This window comes from Penaeus monodon, chromosome 13, assembly GCF_015228065.2.
Source record: "Penaeus monodon isolate SGIC_2016 chromosome 13, NSTDA_Pmon_1, whole genome shotgun sequence".
In the NCBI taxonomy this organism is placed as follows: domain Eukaryota; kingdom Metazoa; phylum Arthropoda; class Malacostraca; order Decapoda; family Penaeidae; genus Penaeus; species Penaeus monodon.
This window is the reverse complement of record NC_051398.1, coordinates 45403412-45413411: the sequence shown is the minus strand read 5'-3', so window position 1 is coordinate 45413411 and position 10000 is coordinate 45403412. Positions and strand designations below refer to the sequence as shown.

Below are 10000 nucleotides of genomic sequence, written 5' to 3'. Positions count from 1 at the left end.
GCAGTGAGGGGAAGGGGAGGAGAAGAAGGTTGGAGAAACGGGAAGAGGGAAAGAGTGAGGGAAGGAGTAGGGGGGAGAAAGGAAGGAGAGAGAACGGGGGAGGGGAGAAGGGGAAAAGGGAAGGAGCGAGAAGGAGGGAGAAGCTGAGGGATATGAAGAAGTAGAGAGGCGGTAACTGACAGGCCAACAGAGGGGCAGAAATGAGAGAGAGAGAGGGGGGGAAGGGAGAAGGACGGTAGGAAAGGAACAGAACAGAAGGAAGGAAAGTAGGAAGGAAGGGAAAATGCAAAGGGAAAAGGAAAGGGGTCGGGGAATCAACAATCTTATCATTAACAACAACAACAACAACACTAATAATGTTTATAACAGTAACCTCTCTCTCTCTCTCTCTCTCTCCCCCACACACACACACACACACATACATACACACACACACACACACACACACACACACACACACACACACACACACACACACACACTCCCTCCTCCTTCCCCTCCACTCCCCCACCCTCCCCACACACACGTCTTCCCTTCCCGGCCACTTCTCCCTCAGTATGCATTGCACTGCACGCACGAACACATCGGTACTCTCTCGGCGCACTCATTCACTCGCGACTTAACGAATAATGTCAGCCTGTGTTATGTATGACCTTCTATTCTCACCGTCCGGGGAGGGAGAGGGAGGGAGGGAGGGAGGGAGGGAGGAAGAGAGGGAGAGGAGGAGGGTGAAGGAAAGAGGGAGGGAGAGGAGGTGGGAAGCAGGGAAGGACTGAGAAAGGGTGAAGGAATGAGGGAGGGAGAGGAGGTGGGAAGCGGGGAAGCAGGGAAGGACGGAGGAAGGGAAAGAGGGAGAGGGAGAGGGAGAGGGAGGGAGGACGAAGGAAGGAGAGGGCGCAAGGGAGGCAGGGAGGAAGGAAGAGAGCATGAGAGAGGGAGGGAAGGAGGAAGAGAGGGGAAGGAGATGGTAAGGAAAGAATGAAATGGGAGGGAGGAAGGAAGGGAGGAAAGGAGGAAGGAAGGAAAGAAGAGAGAGAGAGAGAGAGAGAGAGAGAAATAAGGTATTTACACGCATTCACACTTTCACTGTAATTATCTCATTGTCAACTTTCACTTTGTCTCTGTTCGCTATCTCTCTCCTTCACCTTTCACCTCCGTCATTCGCACTCTCATTTTTTAAAATCTTCTCTTATCGCTATTCCTATTCTCGCCCTCTTCTTTTCCGCCATTCTCATTCTTATGGTCTTCCCTCTTTCTCTTTTTCTCCCTCTCCCCTTCTCGGTCTGTCTGTCTGTCTGTCTGTCTGTCTGTCTGTCTGTCTGTCTGTCTGTCTGTCTGTCTGTCAATCAGCCGGTCAACCTGTCAGCCTGCCAATTGGCCAGCCAATCAGCCAGTCAGCCAGCCAGCCAGGTAGCCAGCCAGCCAGTCAGCGAGTCAGTCAGTCAGCCAATCAGCCAGCCAGTCAACCAGTCAGTCAGTCAGTCAGTCAGTCTGCCTCTCTTTCTCTGTTTCCCTCTCCTTTACCTTTATACTCTTACTATCACTCTCTTCCCCTCTCCCAATTTCACTTTCTTACACAACAGAATATCAACAGTAGAACGAAGAAGTAAAGAAGAAGAAGAAAAAAGAAGTAGAAGAAAAATAATCACAACATTAAAACTACGTCACGCTTGCAAACAAAAGTTTACAAACCAACTTTCCACAAGCGATTTTTTTTCTTTTCTTTTCTTTAGTCTTCTCTTTTTCTCTTCCTTTTTTTTTACTCTATTTAGCTCTGTCGTTTATTCTCTTCCTTTCTATCCATCATCCATAAAATGACGATTATCAAAAAGCTCTCCTCCACAGGTGATAATCCACTTGAATTCAGATAAAAAAAGATTAGATTAGACTCCCAGCTTCTGATAATCTTATCTATGTTTGCAACATTGATAAAATTAGCAACAATTGCAACACTGATAAAATAGATTTAGCGTTATCATCAATCTAAGGAATTGGCTATTAATCGCCATTATTACTCTCCTTTTTACTATTGTTGTTGTTGTTGTTATCAATACCATTATAAATATTATTATTACTATTATTATCATCATTATTACAATAATTATCTCTTTAGTTGTTTCATTGTTATTATCATTATTATTACTATCATAACCATTATCATCATCAATATTATTATTAAGATTATTATCATCACCATCATCATTATCATTACAGTATATTCCTATATTCGTCCATGAAAAAAAAAAGTCCACGGTAGGATTTGGGGATATCTGGCATGCATTGATCTAAAAAAAAATAATAATAATAATAAAATAAATAAATAAATAAATAAAAATATATAAAACATGTGATTCCCATTCATATTTAATGTTGTAACTGGTGTAAAGTATATATGAATATCGCTGTTTATTAGGCAAAAACTATATATTAATAATAATAATAATAATAATAATAATAATAATAATGATAATAATAATAACAACAATAACAATAATAGTAATAATAATAATAATAATAATAATAATAATAATAATAATAATAATGAATACTAAAACAAACAAACAAACACACACACACACACACACACACACACACACACACACACACACACACACACACACACACACACACACAAAATAATAATAATGATAATAATAATAATAATAATAATAATAATAATAACAATAATAATAAAATTATAATACTACTAATAACAAAACAACAACAATTACAATAACAATAACAACAACACACACACACACACACACACACACACACACACACACACACACACACACACACACACACACACACACGTAATACTTAAGACTCCACCAAGAAGCTAAAATTAACAACACGATCCGCAAATATGTCTCCTTCCTTAAAATTACACTTTCTAATATCTAATAATTAACAAATAAGTAACATGGCATTGCAGTTGGAGTGGGGGGGGAACGATAATAATAACAAGTATTAGAAAAGGGAACAGAGGGAGAATGCAGAAGAGGGGGAGGAGGAAAAGGAGGGAAATGGGGAGAAAGAGGAAGAGAAGGACGGAGAGAGAATGCAGAGGAGGAGGAAAATGAGAAGAATGAGTATGAAAAGTAGAAGGACGAGGAGGGAATAAAGGAATGGAAAAAGAGGTAAAAAAAACAAGAGAGGTGAAAGGAGATCAGTTGGAAATGAAGGAACAGGAGAAACAGAGGAAGAATATGAGAAAAATGAGGAAGAGAAGGAGAAATACGAAACAGGAAATGAAGGAACGGAGAGAAAAAGCAGAGGAGGAGGAAGATGAGGAAAAAGAGAAAGAGAAGGTGAAAGGAGAGGAGGAGGAAATGAAGGAACAGAGGGAGAAAGCATAGGAGGAGGAAAAGGAGGGAGTGAGGAGAAAGGGGAACAGGGGTAGAAAGAGAAGGATGAAGAAATTAGGAAAATGAAGAGGAAGAGGAAGCGAAAACGAAGGATGAGAAGAAAAAGGAGGAAAATGAGGAACGAGGGACATGGAAGAAGTGGAGCTGAAGACGAAAAAGAGAATATAAAGAAAAATAGAAGAAAAAAATGGAGTGGACTTGGGGGGAAAATTTTAAAATGGAGGTGAACAGAAAAAGACGGAGGAGCAAGGGGAATAAAAAACAGACGAGTTAAAGAAGATGAAGAAGAAGGATGCCAAGAAAGAAGGAGATAATAATTAATAAAAGAGGCACAGCAAGGAAGAGCACAGTTGAAGCAGGAGGAGGAGGAGGAGACGAAACAGAGGAAGAGAGGACGAAGACGAAAGAGAAGAAGGGAGAGAAAGAGAAAACGAGAATGAAACATAAGAAAGAGGATGAGAGGAAAAAGACGAAACGGGAGAAGGAAGAGGAAGATAAGACGAAGATGAAACGGGAGGAGGAGGAGGAAGAAGAAAACGAAAGATCAGAGAAGACGAAGACGAAAGAGGAGAAGGAAGAGGAAAAGAGGACAAAGACGAAACAAGAGAGAGAAGAAATTCGAGAAGGAAACAGAGCCGAAACAGGAGAGAGAGAGAGAGAGAGAGAGAGAGAGAGAGAGAGAGAGAGAGAGAGAGAGAGAGAGAGAGAGAGAGAGAGAGAGGGCGAAGACGATACAGAAGAGGCAGAGACAGTGACGAAACAGAAGGAAGTGGAAAAGGAGACGGAGAAAACAAGGAAGAAGAAGAAAAAAAACGCGCAAACGGGACACACGGAAGAAGAAGAAAAAAAAAGGAAAACGAGACGGAGCTCAAGGAAGAAAAAGAAGAAAAAGAAGAAGAAGGAGAAGAAGGAAACGGAAGAGGAGCCTTGAACACCAGGAAGCACCCATCCCTTTCCCTCCGTCCCCCCTCCCCCACCTTCCCTCTGCCCCCCCCCTCCTCATCCCTCCGTCACTCCCCTTCTCCTCTCATTCCTCCACCCCATCCCCTTCCTTCCCCCCTCGCCATCCCTCCGTCCCTCTCCCTTGCCCCCTCCCTCCTCCCTCCCCCCTTCCCTCCGTCCCCTCCTCCCTCCCTCCTTCCCCTTTCCCTCCCCTCACCCCTTCCCCCTTCCCTTCGTCCTCTCACCCCCTCCCCCTCCCCCCGTAGCTACTGTGGTTGAGTTTAAAGAAGCACGGATAACCCACGCACTCTCAAGCAAGCACAGGGCGACTCCCACTTGTGCCGCTGAACCTTTCTCTCTTCCTCCACTTTTCTGGGCGTTTTCCTGTCGCCTCTCTTTCGCTTGTTCTTCTTCTTGGTTTTGCCTCTTCCTCTTCCGTCTTTTGGTTTTTTATTTTATTTTTTATTTTATTTATTTATTTTTTTTTTTTTTTGGGGGGGGTATCTGATTACTGTTGTTGTTACTCTTCGTATGATCATATTAACATTGCTGTTATTATTGTTATCGTAATCATTAGTAATATCATCAAAAAAACCTTGTATCGTCTCTCTTTCTTTTTGCTTTTGTTTACTTTTATTTACTTATTCATTGCCACTATCAACCTGTTTTCTTGATACCACGTTTTCTCATTCCTACCTCTCTTTTCTCCTTTAACTCACTTCACACTCACAAATCTCTCTCTGTTTCTTCTCTTTCTTCCAAAACGTTTTTTCTTTTTCTTTCTAATCCACATCTGATTCCATTACCATTTCAGCCGCATCTTACATTATCATCGTATCAAACTTATCAACACAATTCCTTATCTTCTAAAGCAAAGGAAATCTCAACCTTCGATCGGTTATTGTCATCTCTATCGCTATCCACCGTTCTGTTTGTCTTGCCTCATTCTTATTGTCATTTATCGCTGTCTCTGCTGATCCCCTTTTTCCATTTCTCATTTAATATTTTACTTTTATCCTTTGTCGTTTTGTCGATTTTTGTTTATCTTCATCGTTCTTGCGTCCTTATTTGATAAAGGAGGAAAGAAGGAAGGAAACAAAGGATTGAGGAAAGGAAAGAATATGAGAAGGTAGGAAAGAAGGAAGAAAAGAAAGAAGGAAGCAGGGAAGGGAGAGAAGGAAGGAGGGAAGGAAGGAAGGAAGGAAGCAAGGTGGGTTGGAGAGAAGGAAGTAAGAAAGGAAAGAAAGAAGGGAGGAAGGAAGGAAGGAAGGAAAGAAGGATGGAAGCAAAACTAGGACTAATGGAGACAAAGAATGATGAAAGGCATGGAAAAAGGAGGGGAAGAAAGGGTGGAATGAAAGAAAAAAGGAAGGAAACAGAAATCTGGGGCAAAGGATAGAAGGAAAGAAGGGTGGGTGGATGGGAGAAAGAAAAAAGCGAAAAGAGGAGAAAAAAAGAGTGGAAATGATGGAAGGAAGAAAAAGAAGAGAGAGAAAGAGAAAGAGAGAGAGAGAGAGAGAGAGAGAGAGAGAGAGAGAGAGAGAGAGAGAGAGAGAGAGAGAGAGAGAGAGAGAGAGAGAGCGGGGGGGGGGAAGAGAGAAAGAGAAAGAGAAAGAAAAGAGAGAGAGACGGTGGAAACTTTGAAGGAAGGATAGATGGACATAAGGAAAGAAGGTAGAGTGAATGAAATGAAGGAAAAAGGGGTGGAGGGAGATAAAGCAATGTGGAGAGGACCAAGAGAAAGGAAGCAAAGAGAAAAAGCTCAAGAAGATGAAATTAACAGAAAGGAATAGAGAGAAAATAAGAACAACAAAACCAAACGAGATAATAAGAAGAAAATCAGAAATAAAGGTTAGTAGCAGTGAATAAAAGAGAAAGGAGAATTAAAGATAGAAATAGAAGAAAAAAAAGGAGAAGAAAAATAAGGGGGGCAATAAACTCCCCCAAACGAGGAACAGAATCCAAACCGAAGATGATATATATTTTTTTCTTTCTTTCTTTTCTTTTCTTTTTTTCTTTCTTTTTTTTAATGAAGGAATCTCTTCGATATATAAATACACCAACCCATGAATAAATTATGCACACTTCCAAACAGTCTTGTAGTGAAGCTGATTTCGGAGGCAGACTTGACTCTTAAACCTTTAAGCTCGGCCCCAGTCTCTGTCCGCCTGTAGAGAAGACCGTCTGCCTGTTTGTCTGCTTCTATGCTTGCTTGCTGTCTGTGTTTGCTTGTTCGCTGTCCTCAGTTTGCGTTTGTTTGTCTGTTGTCTGTCTATCTACGTTTTATGGTTTGTTATTTGGCAGTTTGTTTGCCCGTTTGTCTGCTGCTTGTTCACCTGGGTTTGTTTGCCTGCTATCCTGTGTCTGCTTCCCCGCTTTATCTATCGACCTACCTATATGGCTGTCCGTATGTCTGTCTGGTTGCTTACCAACAAATAAATAGAGAAAATAAGAGACGAGAGAGGAGGGAGAGGGAAAGAGAGAAGGAGAGAGAGAGAGAGGAAAGAGAGAGGAGAGAGAGAGAGAGAGGAGAGAGAGAGGGGAGAGAGAGAGAGAGAGAGAGAGAGAGGGAGAGAGAGGAGAGGAGAGAGAGAGAGAGAGAGGAGAGAGAGAGAGAGAGAGAGAGAGAGAGAGAGAGAGAGAAGAAAAGAGAGGGAGAAGAGAGAGAGAGAGAGAAGAAGAAGAAGAGAAAGAGAGAGAGAAGAGAGAGAGAGAGAAGAGAGAATAGAATGAGATGAGAATGAGAGAGAAAAGATAGAATAGAGACAGACAGAACAGAATGTAACTAAGAAAGGGACCGCTACAGTTAATGAGAAGACAGAGATGAGGAACTCAGATGAAATATAAGAGATTGAGAGATGAGAGGTAGAATGAGAAGCGATACAGTCTCAAAGCCTAGAGCGATAAAGGGGAACGCATACGTGCGATAGGAAACACCTCGAGAAGCAAATATCAAGATAAAGATTGATAAGGATTATTCAAAAGCATTAGGATAATTGTAATGCATATGATAATTAAAAAAATAAATAATATAAAATACATATATAATATATATATATACATAATATATCAATTATAATAATTATATATATATATATACATATATGAATGAATCATACCTAAGGAATACTGCGCTTGTACCTATGTCTACAGTGTTAACAGTGAGCGAGAGAGGGTGACAAGATGGAAGGGGGGAGGGACAGCATCAGGATGTACAAAAATAACTAAGAGAGAGTGTTCCTGAGAAAGGGATGAGGGGGGGGTGAGGAAGGGAAGGGAAGGGGGGAGGGGAAAGGAGGGGAGGGGGGAGGCGAGGCGGAAGAGGAAGGGAAGGGAAGGGAAAGGAAGGGAAGTGGGAGGGGAGGGCTAGGAGAGGCGGAAGAGGAAGGTCAGGTACCTTCATTACCAGGGACATTTACGCCTGTACTAGGATACCGCGATGGTGGCAGCAGCGGCGGTGGGTTTACGCATATCATTACCTCCTCCGAATATCCCCACATAATTCTCTTGCCTAACCAATACAAAGACACAACAAGAAAAAAAAACATGACACCCACGTCAAAAGATCCATATCAAACCCAAGCAACACGGAAGAAATATAATAATAATAACTACACACACGCGCGCAGATCCCTTCCTTGCCAGTCTAAACCGACAAACGCCACAGGCCTTGATACAGAAACGAAGCCGAAAACTAATACAATTATCCAAGACACGCAAGGGTACGACACTAACATTCCTGTAGTAAGACTGGTCGATAATCGTCCAGAGTCCATTCCTGAGGAGAAATATTATAAGCACGATCCATCAAAATTACATCTGAATAAATAACTTTTTTTCTCTCTTATTAAGAGGCTGGATTCTCAAGTTCCCGGAACTGGTTTTCTATTTTTGTCTGTGCGTTTTCCCTTTTCTTTTTAATTCAATGTCAGTTAAGTCACACGCCACGCAGTTCAGCCGTTTTTTTTTTTTTTTTTTTTTTTTTAAGAAAAAAAAAAACGTATAAAACACAAAAGGTGCGATGGCTAGAACCAGCAGGCGCTGTCGCTGTCTTCCCTTCCCTTATTTCCTTCCCCCCTATTTGAAATAACCGTGCAAATAAAACAAAATTTACACGTTCTCCCGCACTCTCCATCACCCCGACAGAACCGACTTGCCGCCGAAGCCCCAAGCCGACGTCAGTAGCTTTTTCCCGACACGAAAGAGTCCGAGTGAATGTAAACACCGTAGCCATCAGCTGGGTAGCAGACGACACACACAACCTGCCTCTTGTTTCGCCCTCCCGCTGCCCCCGCGAGGCACTTTCACCACGGGGAGCATCGCTCTCCACCAAACTACCGGGGGACGTGACAAACCATCCAGCCCAAACCACTAACCATTGGTATTTAGAGGTATTTACAAGAGGCTCCGCGCGTACATCCTCCCGCCACACGCTCAGTGACAAGACTGACAGTTGCGTGCCATCTGTTGGTGGTGTCTCTTACTAGCGGACAGACCTGCGCCGGCCAGTCAGGTCTCGTAGCTACGGTACAAAGGGCCTTCGTATGGATTTTCAAGTAGTAGTCAAACGTGAATAGAAATAATCTCTGCCCGACGGTATTGCTGTTTGCTTTTTTTTTTTGCTCTCTCTCTCTCTCTCTCTCTCTCTCTCTCTCTCTCTCTCTCTCTCTCTCTCTCTCTCTCTCTCTCTCTCTCTCTCTCTCTCTCTCTCTCGCTTCTCGTTATGTCACGAGGCTAATGGGAATAAGTGTGTATTTATATGTTTTTCATTCGATTATTATTTTTTCTGTGTTATTTTCTTTTTGGAGTTAAACTACAATTAAAATAATCTCTGTCGGTGTTGCTTTTTAAATGTGACGTTTTTTTATAATCATAATATAAATAAGAATATTATTATTATTTGCATTTCGCCTTACTGTATGTTAATTTTCAAGCGCTGATAACAGTGAGTATATATCCGCCATTGCAGTGATATCTATATACATATTCTTTATTAGACTCAAACGACATTGACAACGATTTTTTTCCCTTCGCTTCGTTATATTTTACGTTATAATTTCGGGAGAAAATGAACGGAAACGTCCTTTGAGTGGCTGTGAACTGCGTTTTATGAATACAAGAGCTTACGTAATGAATAACAGGCGCCTATTTACCATTAGATCACGTACCTCTATGTATATCTTCGGTCCCTTTCACGCGTGTCTTTTCAGGGCTTGGCGGACACCACGCTTTCATAAAAAAGTCCTTTGGAAACTCATTAATTTAAATAATGATCGCGCCAACGGAGCAACAGGGCTCAGGCAAGGCGAAGTCCCAGACACGGAAGCGGTGGTAAAGAAAGACCGATTTACTCTTCTCTTTTCTCTTAAGTTCATTTTTGTCTTTTCTTTTTTTTATTTTCCTTATATTTCTTCTTTCCACTGTTTTCTTTTATGTGGAGGACGATTTTTTTTATAGACTCGAAGGATTTTGAAATGGCAGTACTTAGCGGAGAAGAATTTGGAAATTTAGTTTCAGGCTCGTAAAAATATGGTCATTTAGGTATTCCTAGTGTCAGTGACACATGTTTTATAGAGAATAATAAGACATCGTTGATACCTTGGAATGGGTGTGGGGAGTGTGTGGATGTGTTGTGGTGTGGTGTTTATGTGTGTTGTGTGGTGGCGTCGTGTATGTGTGTGTGTGAT

At 41.8% G+C, this 10000-nt stretch overlaps 1 protein-coding gene across 2 annotated transcripts in view; it reads right to left on the bottom strand.

Annotated features, from left to right (window-relative positions):
* LOC119580365 (protein FAM135B-like) overlaps positions 1-8773 on the bottom strand; it is a gene marked incomplete in the record, with an annotated part of 116109 nt that extends 107336 nt beyond the window's left edge. For both annotated transcript variants that reach the window (XM_037928472.1, XM_037928473.1), the window contains 1 exon segment: positions 8690-8773.
* Positions 8774-10000: the final 1227 nt, after the last annotated feature.